The sequence below is a fragment of the Nyctibius grandis genome, chromosome Z (assembly GCF_013368605.1).
Source record: "Nyctibius grandis isolate bNycGra1 chromosome Z, bNycGra1.pri, whole genome shotgun sequence".
Taxonomy (NCBI): Eukaryota; Metazoa; Chordata; class Aves; order Nyctibiiformes; family Nyctibiidae; genus Nyctibius; species Nyctibius grandis.
Window position 1 is genome coordinate 55,382,656 of NC_090695.1, and position 18,016 is coordinate 55,400,671.

Here is an 18,016-nt window from a genome sequence, read left to right on the forward strand (position 1 = left end):
TAAAGCAGAACTATCACAAGAGGAGGACTCGGACGTAGAGATAACCTACCACTCCTTATCCCTGAAGGACCTGAGAAATATAAGGAAAGACTTCAGCCGTTATGACGGTGAACCTATTATTACCTGGTTGCTCCGATGCTGGGATAATGGGGCAGACAGCATGCAATTAGATGGCAGAGAAGCCAGACAGTTGGGATCCCTGTCCAGAGATGGTGGTATTGATAAGGCGCTCGCAAGAAAGTCAAACACTATCAGTCTCTGGAGGCGACTCTTGTCAGCTGTAAAGAGCAGGTATCCCTATAAAGATGATGTTATGAGTCACCTGAGCAAATGGACCACTATAGAAAAAGGTATTAACTACCTTAGAGAACTGGCTGTGCAAGAGATCATTTATAGACACCCACGGGAAGTTGTAGATCCTGTAGATCCTGATGAAGTGGAATGCAACCGATCCATGTTCCGGAAGGTTGTGAAGAATGCTCCACCGACATATACCCATACATTGTCAATATTAGTATGGGGAGAAGATGATATGGCATGTTCTCCTGTGGGCGAAATGGCTAACTGTATGCGACAGTATGAAGATAGTATTTCTTCCCCACTGCAGGCACGCATCTCGGCTGTGGAAAAACTGACAAAGGAAAACAAGGACTCATTTAAACAACTGTCAGACAAACTGTCCAGGATCGAGAATAAACTTGACTCTCTACCTACACAGGCGCGCGTTGCAGCCGTTAGGAGCAAACGCTCTCCTACAGGACCAGCTCAAAGGAAACGGAACACATCACGAGGTATCCTGTGGTTTGCCCTGCGTGGTTATGGGGAGGACATGAGCAGATGGCATGGACAACCTACCAGTACCCTACAGGCACGAGTACGTGAGTTGCAAGCTAAAAGAAATACCAGAGCGAATTTTTCTAGAAGGATGGCTGCTCCAGTTACCAGTGAGCAGGACCCCAGCCAGGGTAGATGGGCCTCAAATCACTTTTTCCCAAGTGTGAATAGGAGAAATGAAGGTCCAGTCCCTGTGAGCAGCACGAATCCATTTCTTAATTAGGGGGGCCCTGCCTCCAGCCGGGTGGAGGAGAGGGACAACCGAGTTTATTGGACTGTGTGGATTCGATGGCCTGGCACATTAAAACCACAAAGGTATCGAGCCCTGGTAGACACTGGTGCACAGTGCACCCTAATGCCATCGGATCATAAAGGGGCAGAATCTATCAGTATTTCAGGAGTAACAGGAGGATCTCAAGTGTTATCTGTATTGGAGGCCGAAGTGAGCCTAACTAAAAATGAATGGAAAAAGCACCCCATTGTGACTGGTCCAGATGCTCCGTGCATCCTTGGCATAGACTACCTCAAGAGTGGGTATTTTAAGGACCCAAAAGGGTATAGACGGGCCTTTGGTGTAGCAGCTGTAGAGACTGAGGACATTAAACAGCTGTCTACCTTGCCTAGCCTCTCAGAAGATCCTTCTGTTGTGGGGTTGCTGAAGGTTGAAGAACAACAGGTGCCAATTGCTACTACCACGGTGCACCGACGACAATATCGCACCAATCGAGACTCCCTGATCCCCGTTCATAAACTGATTAGACAATTAGAAAATCAAGGAGTGATTGGCAAGACTCGCTCACCCTTTAATAGTCCTATATGGCCAGTGCGAAAGTCTGATGGAGAATGGAGATTAACTGTGGACTATCGTGGCCTAAATGAAGTTACGCCACCGCTGAGTGCTGCTGTGCCAGACATGCTAGAACTTCAATACGAACTGGAGTCAAAGGCAGCCAAGTGGTACGCCACCATAGGCATAGCTAATGCATTTTTCTCTATTCCTTTGGCACCAAAGTGCAGGCCACAGTTTGCTTTTACCTGGAGAGGTATCCAGTACACCTGGAATCGACTGCCCCAGGGGTGGAAACACAGTCCTACTATTTGCCATGGACTGATCCAGACTGCACTAGAAAAGGGTGGAGCTCCAGAACATTTGCAATACATTGATGACATCATTGTATGGGGTGATACAGCAGCAGAAGTTTTTGACAAAGGGGAGAAAATAATCCAAATTCTTCTGAAAGCTGGTTTTGCCATAAAAAGAGGCAAGGTCAAGGGACCTGCCCGGGAGATCCAGTTTTTAGGGATTAAATGGCAAGATGGGCGTCGCCAGATCCCGATAGAGGTGATCAACAAAATAACAGCCATGTCCCCACCAACTAACAAAAAGGAAACACAAGCCTTCTTAGGCGTTGTGGGTTTCTGGAGAATGCATATTCCAGATTACAGCCAGATTGTACGCCCTCTTTATCAAGTGACCAGAAAGAAGAATGATTTTCAGTGGGGCCCTGAACAATGACAGGCTTTTGAACAGATTAAACAAGAGATTGTGCATGCAGTAGCCCTTGGGCCAGTCCGTATGGGACAAGATGTTAAAAATGTGCTCTACACCTCAGCTGGGGACAATGGTCCTACCTGGAGCCTCTGGCAGAAAGTACCAGGGGAGACTCGAGGTCGACCCCTAGGATTTTGGAGTCGAGGATACAAGAGCTCCGAGGCCAATTACACTCCAACTGAAAAAGAGATACTGGCAGCGTATGAAGGAGTTAGAGCTGCTTCAGAGGTAATTGGTACTGAAGCACAACTTCTCCTAGCACCTCGATTACCAGTACTAGGCTGGATGTTCAAGGGTAAGGTTCCCACTACCCATCATGCAACTGATGCGACTTGGAGTAAATGGATTGCATTAATTACACAGAGGGCTCGAATAGGAAACCCTAATCGCCCAGGAATCTTAGAAGTGATCATGGACTGGCCAGAAGGCAAAGACTTCGGAATGCCACCAGAAAAGGAGGTGACACGTGCTGAAGAAGCCCCACCGTATAATGAACTACCAGAGGATGAGAAGCAGTATGCCCTGTTCACCGATGGATCCTGCCGTCTTGTAGGAAAGCATCGGAAGTGGAAAGCTGCTGTATGGAGTCCTATACGACGAGTCACAGAAGCCACAGAAGGACAAGGTGAATCAAGTCAATTCGCAGAGGTAAAAGCCATCCAGCTGGCTCTAGACATTGCTAAATGAGAAAAGTGGCCAAGGCTGTATCTTTATACTGACTCATGGATGGTAGCAAATGCCTTGTGGGGGTGGTTAAAGCAGTGGAAGCGAAGCAACTGGCAGCGTAAAGGTAAACCTATTTGGGCTGCTGAATTGTGGCAAGATATTGCTGCTCGGCTAGAGAAACTAGTCGTGAAGGTACGTCATGTAGATGCTCACGTACCTAAAAGTCGGGCAACTGAGGAACATCGAAACAACCAACAAGCGGATCAAGCTGCTAAAGTGTTCCAAATAGATTTGGACTGGGAACATAAAGGTGAACTATTTTTAGCTCGGTGGGCTCATGACACTTCAGGTCATCAAGGGAGAGATGCAACATACAGATGGGCTCATGACCGAGGGGCCCTCCTGTCTCCCACTGATTGGTACCAGCTTTGCCAATTTTCCAGTTAAAAGCCTGCAGGTGTGATGGCAGGGGGAGCTATTGCGTTTTGCCCTCTGCCCGTGCTGGGTGGAGCTACTGCATTTTCCCCTCTGCCCGTGGTGGGGGGAGCTACTGCATTTTCCCCTCTGCCTGTGCTGGGGGGAGCAACTCTGCCTGAGGAGGATTTCCAAGCTCTCAGTCTTGGCTTTGTATATATTTGTATATATTTGTATATATTTGATTATTCCAATATTATTATTACACTCTTTTTCATTATTATAGTTTATTAAAACTGTTTTAACTTTCCAACCCATAAGTCTCTCTCCCTTTTCCCTTTCCCTTTCCCTTAGCGGGGGGGGGGGAGAGGGTTAACAGAGAGCATCTGCCACCTGGTTAATAGCTGGCCCAGCTTTAAACCGTGACAAAAAGAGCTTGCCCTGACTCCTAAAGAGCAAATGCATAGAGGGCACAGAGCATTTTACAAAATGCAGCACCCATCTCCTGAGGTCTCTGTTGAAGTCTAAACATTGCCTTGGAAAGCACACGTAAATTTTCAATCCAGCTGCCAACCCAGAGGGCCCTGAGAGACACAGTGCATGTGTGGATGTGGAGCGAAAGGAACTGTAGCTAGTGGGAAGTAAACACTTAATTAACTAATTATATGTAGAATGGGCAAAAAGTGCCTTACTCCCTGACACACTACATAAACTTACATGGGAGGGAAATGTGTGTTTTGTATCATTTTGTTGTTACTGTCAAGAGCTTAATGGGGTTCAAAAAAGGATTAACTATTTATTACGAACAGTGAGAACATACACTTAACTCTAAATAAATACAAAATTAAGAAGGCATCTCAGCCTTTATGCATCAAATTATTAATCAGCCTTTAACTGGCAATGGGTAGGGTAGGAAAAGCAAACCTTCCACTGGGGCCAGATTGTTCCTTTAGTGTACAAAGAGTTTCTTGATGTTTCTTTCCTGCTTCCTTTTTTGGCAGCTGCCAGAAGTGGGCAGCAAGGCTTCTCCAGCATAGTCCTTCACATGTTCCTACAGATGTCTCAGCTTTTCAGTCTTCCTCATCTTGAATATAATCTTCTAAGGAAAGGAGCCTTCCTTCCCTGTGTTTGTGACAGGAGACTGATCTTGGATAGCACCCCTAAAAACTGTGCATTGTGAGAGGCCAGGCTGAAGCCCAAGTTTAATAATGTGATTAGTAATTGTGCTACACCTTTTTATTCCTCCTGTGGAGCAACTTGCTACTGTTAACCTTTTCCAAATCTTACCTGTTTCTCCCCAAAATAACTCTCTGGCTTCCAAGCACCATGTTCAATATGCAAGACTAAAAGTTTCACTACCAATATGCTTCTCCACATGTTATTTATTATTACTAAATCTCTCATGTTTCATTGTCACTCTGAGTTAACACAATTTTTCATATGGTTACTTAGCACTTTGCACAGTGGCACATTTTCAGTTACGAGGATACTTTATAAACACACACACACATATACACACAGAGTAAGGTCATTAGCACATCCTGCATGTTGAAATTCAACTGGTTTTGGATAAAATGTCTAAAAACACAGCAATAATGTTGTTACATTAATAATAATAGACATAAGACACTATAAAATACTCTATCACATCCATATCATACATTGAATAATTTGTTGATGATTGAATTGGAATTACTGTAAAAAATGACTGACCTACCAGCCCGAGTAAAGGCCACTGGAGAGTTCTCTGGATCCCAAAGAGTACTGCTGATCATCTTGGTCCCAGCTGGCAGCCCCTTCATATCAAGGTTGGGATGTCCGTCTGCATGTTCATGGCTGATACGTGTGTGTCTGATTGGTCAGCCAGGTCTGCCTGCTGAAAAAGAGTGTGTGCAATACAAGATGACAGAACTGTGAGCCACTTGGCCACATTAGTCCATCACCTAAATCAGTTACTGAAGGCAAGTTGGTCTGAGTTTGCCTCAGTTAATAGCAAAGTCAGGACCTGATGGAACTGCAACTACAGCTGCTGACTATAAAGTATGGTAGGTGCACATGTTTTGACTCTCTGGGTGTTATTTTTATCTTCAAGCTTTGTTAGTCAGATTTTCCTTTTTAATTTCCCCAATCAAAATTTATCACAGTTGTTTTTAAGGGTTATTTTGCTGGACTTCAGAATAGGTGTGTAAGGTTTTGTGGGAAAACACCAGCCTGGGACACGTGTTCCCAATGCTCTCTTCATGAACATGGAGTAAGCTTTCTGTGTCTTACAGGGGAAGTAATTTATGGCCAGATCCTTCTTCCAAAGAGGGGTAGGGAACTTTGGTCCAGGGGACCTCAGCTCACAGAGGAGCTGAGGGGCTGTGCTTGCTGGGTGCCAGTTGGGAGTGGGCACTGTCATCACCAGCAATGCAGACTTGCTTTGCTCAGTGTGCACAGAGCTGGACGTTTGCAGTAAGGTGCAAACCAGTCTCAACTTTTTATGGTGACTCAATGGCACAAAGGACGACAGAACTATTAATTATTTGTTCTCCAGGCTGGAAGCTAAACTGTGTGTTTGTAAAATATATGGAGGTCTTCAGCTTCTGCCACCAAAGTGCAAAGCATTGCATTATTTTATTGTCTTCCTCTCCTTCCACACTGCATTTATGGTAAGATGTATGTGGTGTTATTTCAATGCCAGTGTGATAAATGGGTGTCATAGCTTAGACTATTCAGTCATAATGGCTGTGTAACCTCCCATAACTTGTTCTGATGCCTACTACTTCATTTGTTTTCAGTTTCTATAGGTGACATTATGGACTATAAGATCTTTTTACAAAAATTGCTTTACAGACGGTTATTAAGAATACACTAGAAATTAGAAATTTGAAATTCTGAAAATGGAATCTACCAGGTTTCTTTCTGGTCCTTCTCTTTCATTTGCAAGTTCCACCAGGATGTTTCTGAGTGCTTGAGGCTTGCTGTTCTCCCACTTTCAGAGTATTTTACATGGAAGACTCATCTCTGCAGGGAATGTGAAGAAAATACTTTAAGAGAACACATGTTGGGAAAGGCCCTACATCAGGCTACAAGTTTGGAGCTAACTGATGACTGGACACTGATGAAAACCCAACATCTAGAGATGCTGCTTCAATGGGTGACATTTACAATAGGAAGCAGAGAGGCTGGGAATAAAATGTAAAGAGTTAAGATAGAGAAAGCAAACCCTATGCTAGGAGCTAGAGGTGTGTAGTTGTCTTGGCAGCTGTCAGCCCTAAGAGTTCTGAATTAAGGGAAGAGATGTTTGAGAAATTAGGGGTATTCACATAACAAGGTCATTTGCACGATAGGATCATAGGATAATTTAGGTTGGAAGGGACCTTGGGAGGTGTCTAGTCTGACCTGCTCAAGGCAGGGACATGTCTGGGGTCAGACTGGGTTATTCAGGGCTTTGTTTAATCTATGTATCCTGTATCAGCAGCATTTGCCAGTGTTTGGTTAATCTGAGCACCTCAACCAGTTTTTCAGAACGTGCTTCTTTCTTGACTCTGTTCACTTGTCCTGGCTTCATGTGATGCTGGGGCATCTGAGAAGACCTGTTCAGGGCCCTGTGAAGAGTCTTTATTACCATTTTAGTTTAAATGCTCTAGGACATGAATGAAAAAGAGTGGTTTCTCTGTGCAGTAGGATTTAATCTTTTCGGTCAAGTGGTAATTATGTAAGGAACGTTCTTTGTTTACAGGGCTATAGAATAGGGCACACGGTGTTCTGAGGAGAGGTCAGATGTTTGCTGTGGCATTTGTAAAATCAGTTATTTGATATTATTTCATAAATTACTTAAACAAGAACATCTTTCCTTTGCTTATTTCACAGAATTGTTCAATTATGACCAATTTGCAGAAAATGTACCTGATGCTTTTCTAACTGTTGTCCTAATGGTGGGACCTGGATGTTATTTTATTGTGTAGGTTCTAGGAAACTGCTGAGTTAATGACAAAAGATTGCTGAACACTTTGCCAACCAAACAGACTCTCAAAATCCTTGCCTTTGGGCTTTCAGATTATTTTGAAGTGTGGTTCAGTTTAGTCTGCATATTTGATGTACTACCTTATCCTTGAAATCAATGCTGTGTAAAGGCTTAAGGCGGACGCATCTCTTAGCTTCTAGTGAGGTCTTCAGCATAGAACCTGAGCAGCAATCGTACGCCTGTGCTTTACCTTCTGCTGAATGATGAATGTGCTGCAGAAAGACACCAAGACATTCAAGAGGTCAGCAGGCCCTGTTCCACATTCAGGGGAAGGGGAGCTAACTTCCTCACTTGGGAGAAAGAGGGTTGCTTAGCTGTGTGTCCTGTCATTTGACATTGTACCTTCCAGTGAATTGGGACAAAGAACCGGTTTGCATCTGAGGGGAGAAAGGATGGTGTCCCAGGTGAGTTGAGATGGATCAGATGTAATTTTTCTTGTTCATTTATCGAATGAGGTGTCTTACCAGTCTCATGTGCCCAGATCCAAATTTAGGCACTGGGCTTGACATAGGGATCTTGAAAACTCCCTACTTTGTCTTAGAGGAGTCTATCCTCAGAAGATGCCTTACTTCTGAATTTTAAAATTTTCATGCACCTAGATTGTATTTTATCCAATGACCTTTTCATGTCAAGCACATAACCTGCTTTTGAATGAGGGAGTGGAAGTCACCTTCTAGTGAGTGCCCTGCTAAACTGTGATCCCTTTTTTGGGTGCTTCTTTTTTAGCCTCAACAACCTTGGACTTTCTAGAGAAAGAAATTGCAAGACAGAAGTGGAAGGGGAGAGCAGCTGCCCACTCAAGCCAGAGTTGTGATACTGGGAAAGTGTATCTTGGGATCCCCTCCAATCCCAATAATATGGGAATCATTCTCCTGCCCGAGGCTGGCCTGAAGCAAAACAAATGGGGTAGGAAGGTGTAGCTCACTTGTATCATGACTTCTTCCATTGGCTACATGCTGGGACAAGGAATAATCTGGCTTTAATGCATGCAAGCATTAAAAAGCAAAGGCCAGGGTGAGCCTGGCTTCACGGTGGAAGATTTCTCCTACACAGATCTGCAGCCTGGAAAGTACCTCCCTGCCGCCTGAGGGATTGCCTCCTTCTCAGCCCCCTGCCTGGCTACCGGGGTAGAGCTGGTGAGCCACCTGCAGAGTGCAGTTGGCTACTGGATTCCCTCCTTCTCAGCCCCCTGCCTGGCTACCAGGGTCCTCAGGGTGAGCCACCTGCAGAGTGCTGTACGTTGGCCAGGCCAGCATGGCTCCAGCAGCCCTGCACCTCCATGTGTGCATCTCAGGGTTGGTTTGGGTGTAGTCTTTGATTCAGTTCCTGCCAGAGCTACATTGCTTACTCCTTCAAGAAGCCAGTGTCGCATCCTGCCATCTCTTGTTTCAGATCCTGACTTGCCTGGTCTGTGTGTTAGAAGTATTGTGGGGTGATGACAGCGCAGCACTGAGGTTTTCTTGAGTCTCCGGGACATTTGTGGAATGCTTTTAAGGGGCTGGTGAAAGATAACCTTTTGTCAGGGGACTTAAATTCACTGGTGTTTGCAGCACCACTGGAAGTATTTTAAGATTAAAAAAGGGTGGAGATTGTTGGCAAATAATGGAACATAAGGGACTTCATAAATCAAACCATGAAGGCTGCTGGTCCTGAACTCATCACATCCCTATCATGGCACTCATGAACAGCTCCCACTTTTCTCTTGCAGGCTTTGGCTGCCTGTTGGAAAGCTGCACTGAGCTTGATGGCTCTGGTGGTTAGAAACCTCCCTACTGTCTCAGTGCAAATGTATTTTATGGCCAGCTTGCATGCATTTGTTCTGTGCCAACATTGTCCTTTAACTTAAATGGCTCTTTTCCTTCTCTGATGTTTACTCTCTGGATGTATTTATAGACAGCAAACATACCCCCTCTGAGCTTTCATTTTGCTAGACTAAACAGGCCAAATATTCTCTTTTTTTTTATTGAAAACTCTTTATAGTCTGCAGTTTGAGTTCGTCCTTAAGCACATAACCAGGACAGTATACTGCATCTTTCATGGTCTTACTAAAGGCTTGGATGATGAAATTAGAGCTTCCTCATGTCTAGTGGAAGGTCCTTGCCCACTTATCCTAGTATTTGTGATTACTTTTTACCCAGGTCCTTCCCATAGGAGGCTATATCCATACCTAGTGCACCTCATTCTTAGTCCTCCACTGTTGTTTCCAGCTGTGGGGCTTCCAGTTGGTGGTACTGATGACCCTTCCCCTTGTTTGAGTGATTTTTTTCTCCCAAGGTCTGTTATTCCAGTCCTCAAGGTAATTCAGCTTTTGCCTTTCTCGAATTTTGAACCTCCTCTTTGTTGACAATACTGTCGTGCCTTCTGCTCCTCAAAGAATTCGATTTGGTACCTTCACTCAGTTCACTCTACAACCTGCTGTCGTCTCCCTCTTAGCAAGCTCCTTCCTCACTTTTCATCTCTTGTACCCATTTCCACAAACTTAACAGTTAGCTTCCCACATAGTGCCTTTTCATATGCTTCACTGAAGTCTGGAGGGAGAGACAGTTAGGGATACTACCAAGGGAGAGTGGAGTGTTCAAACTCTGGGAGGCCTCTGCTTTATCTCTGCTTATTTTAAAATGTGTTTTTTATTACCCACCCCCAATTGGTTCTGGTGCCTAGTATAGATCTAAATAATGTGCCTGGACTTCTTCTTACTATATTTCAGAAGATGTATGTTTAAATTTGTATGCTTAAATTTATTTTTCTCCGTCATATTCCAAATTTTTGTTATATGATGATTATCAACACCCTGCAGGTTTGCATCTGCTGGTCCTGCTGTAACACGAGGTTTGAGCTGTCCATGCATCTCTATTTGAGTCTGCAAACTTTTGTGAGTTTAGGCTCCACTTTGAGTGAGATAGCTTCTTTGTCTTCAGTGCTTTCATTTCCATGGTCTGCCCCACATTTGCTGTAGACTAGGTACCATCTTTATGGAAAGCTTAGCAGGGCATTCATACAGGATGCTCCAAACTACTATTTTTTTTCTTTTTTCCCCCTCTCTCTTCTGCTTGCTGCCTAGCACTTCAAGATTTTATTTCTTTATCTTCCTATTTACATAACTGGCAAGCTCTTTTTCTTATTAATCTTTTGTGCAGTGTAGTTCTGCTTGACTCTTGGTGATTCTCACTTTGCTCTCCTGACTCTTGACCGTATTTGTAGATAAGGTTTTTTTCAATTCTTACTCTTCTGTTTCCATGTGCTTCATTTCACTCTCTTCTCTGCATCATGGCTTGCTCCTGGCTGACTGCCAGCACTCTTGACTTCAAGACTTTTTCTCTGGTGATAGATCTTCCTTTTTTTTTTTTTTTTTTTTTTATGCAGAGTCCTGTGTCATGTAAATCTGCCCCTCCCTGGTTTAGAAGTGGATTTCCTGTTTTCTGCCTTATCATTCTTCTGTCTTTTCTATATAATTTTTTCCTCCATACAGCCTTCCTCCTTCTTTCTGCTGTTAGGCTTACTGCTCCTTTCTTTCTGGCCAACCCATCTCCTTCTCCTGCTTAATTCTCCTCCTCATTATCTGGGTGCAAACAGTACTTCAACTCTAGTTTTATTCCTTTAGTGGGAGTCTGTCTTTGCTGCATCTTTTTTGCCCTGTGCATTGACCAGAGCTAAAGATCTATCTTGTTCTGTGTATCTTCAAGCATCTTCTCCATTCCTTTCTTTTCTTCTGCTATGGCTACATATTCCTATTTGAATTTGGGGTGCTTTTCTCAGGGACTTTTTTTCCCCTGCAAGAAAACTGTAAAGGATGTTCAGCATGCCTCATCCTTCTCATCTGCTGTTGATGTCTACAATTTTTCAGATCTTCCCATCACTGTCATAATTTCAAACTTTTATTTCCTGCCTTCATCTTCAAAAGCATGCAAGAACCTCCTACTGCACTTACAAGTTATTATTTTCTGTTTGCTGGATCCCTTCATTCCTGCCTATTGGCTATTTAAATTCCACACTCAGTTGTCAAGCTAGTATTTTTTTTTTTTTGCTTAATTTACTGTTTCATAGTGGTATCTCATGTCCCAGAACCTCTTCTGTGGCTTGCCTTAGAGAACTGAAGAGTGTGAAAAACAAGTGAAAGTCTTGCCCTTTTTTTTTTTATTAACACTGCATTATTATTACTGTCTGTTCTATGGCAGAGCTCAGGATATCAACATTTATGGCAAGAGCTTTGTAGCTACGTGCTGTCAACCCTTAGAAAGAAGATTTGGATTTGCTTTCTCCTATTACTTGAAGGATGTTCAAGATGTTTATGTTTATTCTTGGTGAGATGGTGATATTAGAACTTTGAACTACAATGGGGAAAGAAGCTCATCTAGATTAACAGAAACTAGTTAGGCAATATCCCAGTGTGCTTAATTTCAGTTCTTTCCCTAGATCTAATCCTACTGTCTTTCAACACGGATCTGTGTTGTAAGTGAACTATCTTTGCTATCATTTGGTAGGCAGTGGTCTTCTCTGATGGCAATAATCCTGGACAAAGTTGCAGATTTCAAAACTGGGATGCTGTACAGATAATTCTTTTTTCTTGGGCTGGAGAAAACCCAGCTAAAGTCTTGGAACTGACAGCCAGGAAAGACTGATAGATACAAGTCCATCACGTACAGTGACTGTCCCGTGGATGAAAAGGAATGGTTTTAAGTGCATGAAACCCATTCCCTATTGGAGTCACAGGTGACCGAACACTTAAGCATATGAGATGTTGGTACTACATCAATATAGACTACTGTAAGGGCCTCTGAAGTAGCCTCCAGCCCTTACCAGCTTCTTAGGGAGGTGCTGAGCTAATTTGTCTCAAGCAAGCTCTCAAGGCACAGCAAGGTGGGCTGAAAATCCTGGAAAGACTTGGTTATCTCCAGCTCTACTGGGGGTATGGGCTGGTTGTCCGTTCCCCTGATAAGACTCTCGCTAAATCAGAATCCTATTCTGTATCCCACCATTACCATTTTGAGAAACAATGTCTTTGGGTGATGGGTTTGTTTTTTTCTTTTTCTCTTCTCTTAAGCCCTCCCTAACAACCACTGCCTTCTCTGGGCCTGAGACAGCTTCCTTGGCAGTCCCAGGGCAGGTGGCTGTGCTCAAATACATCATTTTCCTGATGCAGCACATCAGGCAGTGGTTTTGTGAGGCATCTGGACCTGACCATCAGGTCATCAGTCACATCTCCTTGGTGACCTAGAGCAGGACACTGACAGAGACAGGATAGTGTTTCTTGGCCTCTTTGCCCTGTTGATCTCATCAGCAGTGACATTTTTTGTTAGCCTGTGAGGACTGCAGATCCCAGAGTGCCCATCTGTGAAGAGGGTTTGTGCCTGTGGGGGGACAGCTGGGTGGTCAGACCTGTGTGCTTTCCATGGGACATGGCTAGAAGGCGGAAGGTGGTGGGTATCTTTCAGTGAGTGTGTGTGAGGGCAGAAGGGAGTCCAGTGTAGCCCCTTGCAAGTTGTCTCAGAGGGTTGATGTGAGCAGTCGCTGCTGTTCAGCAGTTGGCACTGTCCGCTTTTGCTTTCATGTGTATCTAATATGTTTTTTATTTAAATCTTCATCATAGTGCTCCATATTATATGTGCTGTTTGTAGCTATTAAACATACTTGTTTCGAGATAAATCTCTGCAATATGGCACATACATCATTAGGTGTAATTAACTCCAATTAACCATATTAAGTTTTACAACACTTCTGCCATATTCTGAAGCTGACTTTGGTAGGTTTTGTGACTAAAAAACCCACATCTGCAGGCTCAAGTTATACAAACTCTTTCATATTCCAGGTGTTTCCTTTTTCATTTCAGTACTGTGCTGTTGAATCCAATCATTTGCTGTTCATTTGTCTGCATAATTAACTTGCAGCCTGGAGGACTCTTTCCCTCTGAATGCAGGATCCTCATAGTGCACCTTCACATGACACTTCTGAGGAGCTGCTGATCACGACGGCATCTCAGGGCCCAGTTTACAAACTTGCCAAAGCTGGTTAGATGAGTACATGCTATGTTTGACAAGGGCTTATGTACCACATACGGTGAATAACACTTCACCTAGTTTATTTAAACATTAAGCCAAAATTTTGGCTTTTATTCTTTCTAAAGTCTGCTTCCCCCAGCTTTTTCCTTTTACTATTAATTTTGTTGTTGCTTTTGTTGTTGTTGTTGGAAAGTGCTCTGAAGTGTCATGCATTAAGAAGTTATATAAAACAGGTGATTGATTGACAAACTACAAATGTAGTTTGGCAATAAGAGAAAGATGCTAATGCAGTTTATGTGTGAGAAGCATACTGCGGTGTATTGTGGCACCCTCTGGTGCCCAGCACCCCACGTGTCTGATGAAGGAAAATCGGCATCTTCCTTTGCAGCTCAGCCTAGCATTTGAAGGTGGCTCTTCGTCCTCTAGATGCTGGCTAACGCATTTCTTAGCATATTGCCTCCTAAAGAACAGCTGGAAACAGCAAGACTGCTGGTGTATATTGCAAGATCTACCCCGTTCATGAACACCAGAAAGTGCACGTGCAGTAGATGCCAGAAATGCTGACATTGGCACAAAAGGGTGTCTCAGCTGGACTCCATACAAAACAGTTTCTTGAATTCTATGAAGCAGTTCATCACTCCCCAGTTTTTCAAGGCTGCACGGGTATTAGTTTCCTTCAGGTTATAATCAAGCTGTCACTGATTTTAATGGGCCTTGGATCAGACAGGCCTTAGTTCTTATATGGTTTCCATTACAGTGTTAATTAACTTAGCATGCAGAATTAGCTATGAAGCTTAAAGATTTCATTTAGTTTTTATAATTTAATTGTGGAAACATGGCAGTAAATGCAGATGAGAAGTTATGTGCAATTAATATTGACCCAGGTCTACTCAAATGTCAGACACTTGTCTCTGAAGACTCACTAGGAAATCCAATGTGTTAAATATTGATTTTGTAGCATGGGGTTTTCAAACAACCTTGGTACTGGCCTAGCTGTATTCTTCCTGAAGTCAGGACTGTGTGAAACCTTGATGTCTGCAAGAGCCAACACTGAAAGTCAGAAAATCTGTCACTTGGTGATGCTAGCAACAGTGTTATCTCCTGCAACTTTTTCAAATAAATGCTGGAACAACAAATAGGCAGAATTAGCCTCTGTGTGAGTGTGGGTATGTGTGTATGAGGGCAGGTAGGGGATAGTTTTCATGGCTTTTAAAGGAATAAAATTTAGAGCTGTTGATAAACAGCTTATGGAAAATTTGGGGAATGAAGTGTTCTTATCACAGCAGTTGGTATGCCTTTGCCTGGCCTGAAAGAGTCCATGCAATGGTGGGAAGGGGGGTCAGTTTCCCTGACGACTTTGTCCTTGGCATAGCCCGCAGACTGGAAGATAGGCTGACTACCATAAGATATGTTGATATTAGTCTGCTGAAATCTCCATCTGTTTTAGAGAAATGGCTCAAAGAGGCACTGGGATTTGTATGGTAAGTGGCAGACTGACATATTGAATCACAGAATCACAGAATCAACCAGGTTGGAAGAGACCTCTGGGATCATCGAGTCCAACCGTTGCCCTGACACCACCCTGTCAACTAGGCCATGACACTAAGTGCCATGTCCAGTCTTTTCTTAAACACATCCAGAGATGGTGACTCCACCACCTCCCTGCGCAGCCCATTCCAATGTCTAATAACCCTTTCTGAAAAGAAATTCTTCCTAATGTCCAACCTGAACCTCCCCTGGCAAAGCTTGAGGCTATGTCCTCTTGTCCTATCGCTAGTTTCCCAGGAGAAGAGGCCGACTCCCACTTCACTACAACCTCCCTTCAGGTAGTTGTAGACTGCAATAAGGTCATCTCTGCGCCTCCTCTTCTCCAGGCTAAACAACCGCAGCTCCCTCAGCCGTTCCTCGTAGGTCAGACCCTCCAGACCCTTCACCAGCTTGGTCACCCTCCTCTGGACTCGCTCCAACACCTCAACATCTTTCTTGAAGTGCGGGGCCCAGAACTGGACACAGTACTCAAGGTGCGGCCTCACCAGTGCCAAGTAGAGAGGGACGATCACTTCCCTAGACCGGCTGGCTACAGTATTCCTAATAGAGGCCAGGATGCCATTGGCCTTCTTGGCCACCTGGGCACACTGCTGGCTCATGTTTAGCCGGCTGTCAATCAGCACCCCCAAGTCTCTTTCCACCAGGCCGCTTTCTAACCACTCTTCCCCCAGCCTGTAGCACTGCATGGGGTTGTTGTGGCCAAGGTGTAAGACCCGGCACTTGTTCTTGTTGAACCTCATGCCGTTGGTCTCGGCCCATCTATCTAACCTGTCCAGATCCCTCTGTAGGACCTTCCTACCCTCCAGCAGATCGACAGTCCCACCCAGCTTGGTGTTATCTGCAAATTTGCTGAGGGTGCACTCAATCCCTACGTCTAGATCATCTATAAAGATATTGAACAGTACCGGCCCCAGAACTGAACGCTGGGGGACACCTCTAGTGACTGGCCGCCAGTTGGACTTTGCCCCATTCACCACCACTCTCTGGGCTCGGCCATCCAGCCAGTTTTTAACCTATTGAAGAGTCCACCCATCCAAGCCCCGGGCAGCCAGTTTGTCTAGGAGGATGCTGTGGGAGACAGTGTCGAGTGCCTTACTGAAGTCTAGATAGACTACATCCACAGCCCTGCCCTCACCTACTAAGCGGGTCACTTGGTCATAGAAGGAGACCAGGTTGGAATGAAGAAATGGGTAACCTGTTGTCATATCTGCTGGACGATTAATAGTCACAGGTTTAAGGTAAAACTTTCTAGCTGCCCACATACTGAAGTGGGGAACATGTAGCTTGGCAGGGTATGGAAATGACATTATTGGAAGTGTCCAATAACAGATTGGGCAAGTATCTGTTATAGGTCGTTCAGGTAGAGCTGATCCTGCCAAGGTGCCTCTTTAGCCTGATTTTCTGAGAGGCTGGCACACTGCTGTACTTTTTGATTTTAGCTGGTGTTTGATATTTCGAAGAATTAAAAGTTCCTGCTCTATTGTGGGATGGAAGAGGAATTAGTGGCTGGAAAGCTGCCTGGCGGAAAAGGACCTGGAGGTGTTCACAGAATGATAGAATGGTTAGGGTTGGAAGGGACCTCTGGAGATCATCTAGTCCAACCCCCTGCCAAAGCAGGTTCCCCTAGAGCACGTTGCACAGGGTTGCGTCCAGGCAGGTTTTGAATATCTCCAGAGAAGGAGACTCCACAACCTCCCTGGGCAGCCTGTTCCAGTGCTCTATCACCCTCAAAGTAAAGAGGTTTTATCTCATATTTAGATGGAACTTCCATGTTTCAGTTTGTGCCTGTTGCCCCTTGTCCTGTCGCTGGGCACCACTGAGACTGGCCCCATCCTCTTCACAACCACCCCTAAGGTATTTGTAAGTATTGATATGATCGCCCCTCGGTCTTCTCTTTTCCAGTCTAAACAGACACAGCTCCCTCAGCCTTTCCTCATAAGACAGATGCTCCAGTCCTCTCATCATCTTTGTAGCCCTCCACTGGACTCTCTCCAGTAGTTCCTTATCTTTCTTGAACTGAGAGGCCCAGAACTGGACACAGTACTCCAGGCGTGGCCTCACTAGGGCAGTGTAGATGGGGAGGATAACCTCCCCTGACCTGCTGGCCACACTCTTCCTAATGCACCACAGGATACCATTGGACTTCCTGGCCACAAAGGCACATTGTGGGCTCATGGGGAACTTGTTGTCCACCAGGACTCCCAGGTCCTTCTCTGCAGAGCTGCTTTCCAGCAGGTCATCCCCCAGCCTGTACTGGTGCATGGGGTTATTCCTCCCTAGGTGCAGGATCCTCCGCTTGCCTTTGTTGAACTTCGTTACGTACCTCTCCACCCAGGTCTCCAGACTGCCCAGGTCTCGCTGAATGGCAGCACAGCCTTCTGGTGTATTGGCCACTCCTCCCAGTTTTCTGTCATGAGCAAACTTGCTGAGCGTACACTCGGTCCCTTCGTCCAGGTCATTGATGAATAAGTTAAACAGGACTGGACCCAGTACTGACCCCTGGGGAACACCGCTAGCTACAGGTCTCCTGTTGGTCGATGGCCAGCTGAATATGAGCCAGCAGTGTGCCCAGGTGGCCAAGAAGGCCAACAGCATTCTGGCTTATATCAGAAATAGTGTAGCCAGCAGGATTAGGGACGTGATCATCCCCCTGTACTCAGCACTGGTGAGGCCGCACCTTGAATCCTGTGTTCAGTTTTGGGCTCCTCACTACAAGAAAGACATTGAGGTGCAATGAAGCTGGCAAAGGGGCTGGAGAAGAAGTCTGATGAGGAGCGGCTGAGGGAACTGGGGTTGCTTAGTCTGGAGAAAAGGAGGCTGAGGGGAGACCTTATTGCTCTCTACAACTACCTGAAAGGAGGTTGCAGCGAGATGGGGGTCAGTCTCTTCTCCCAAGTAACAAGCGATAAGATGAGGGGAAATGACCTCAAGTTGTACCAGGGGAGGTTTAGATTGGATATCAGGAAAAATTTCTTCACAGAAAGGGTTATCAAGCAT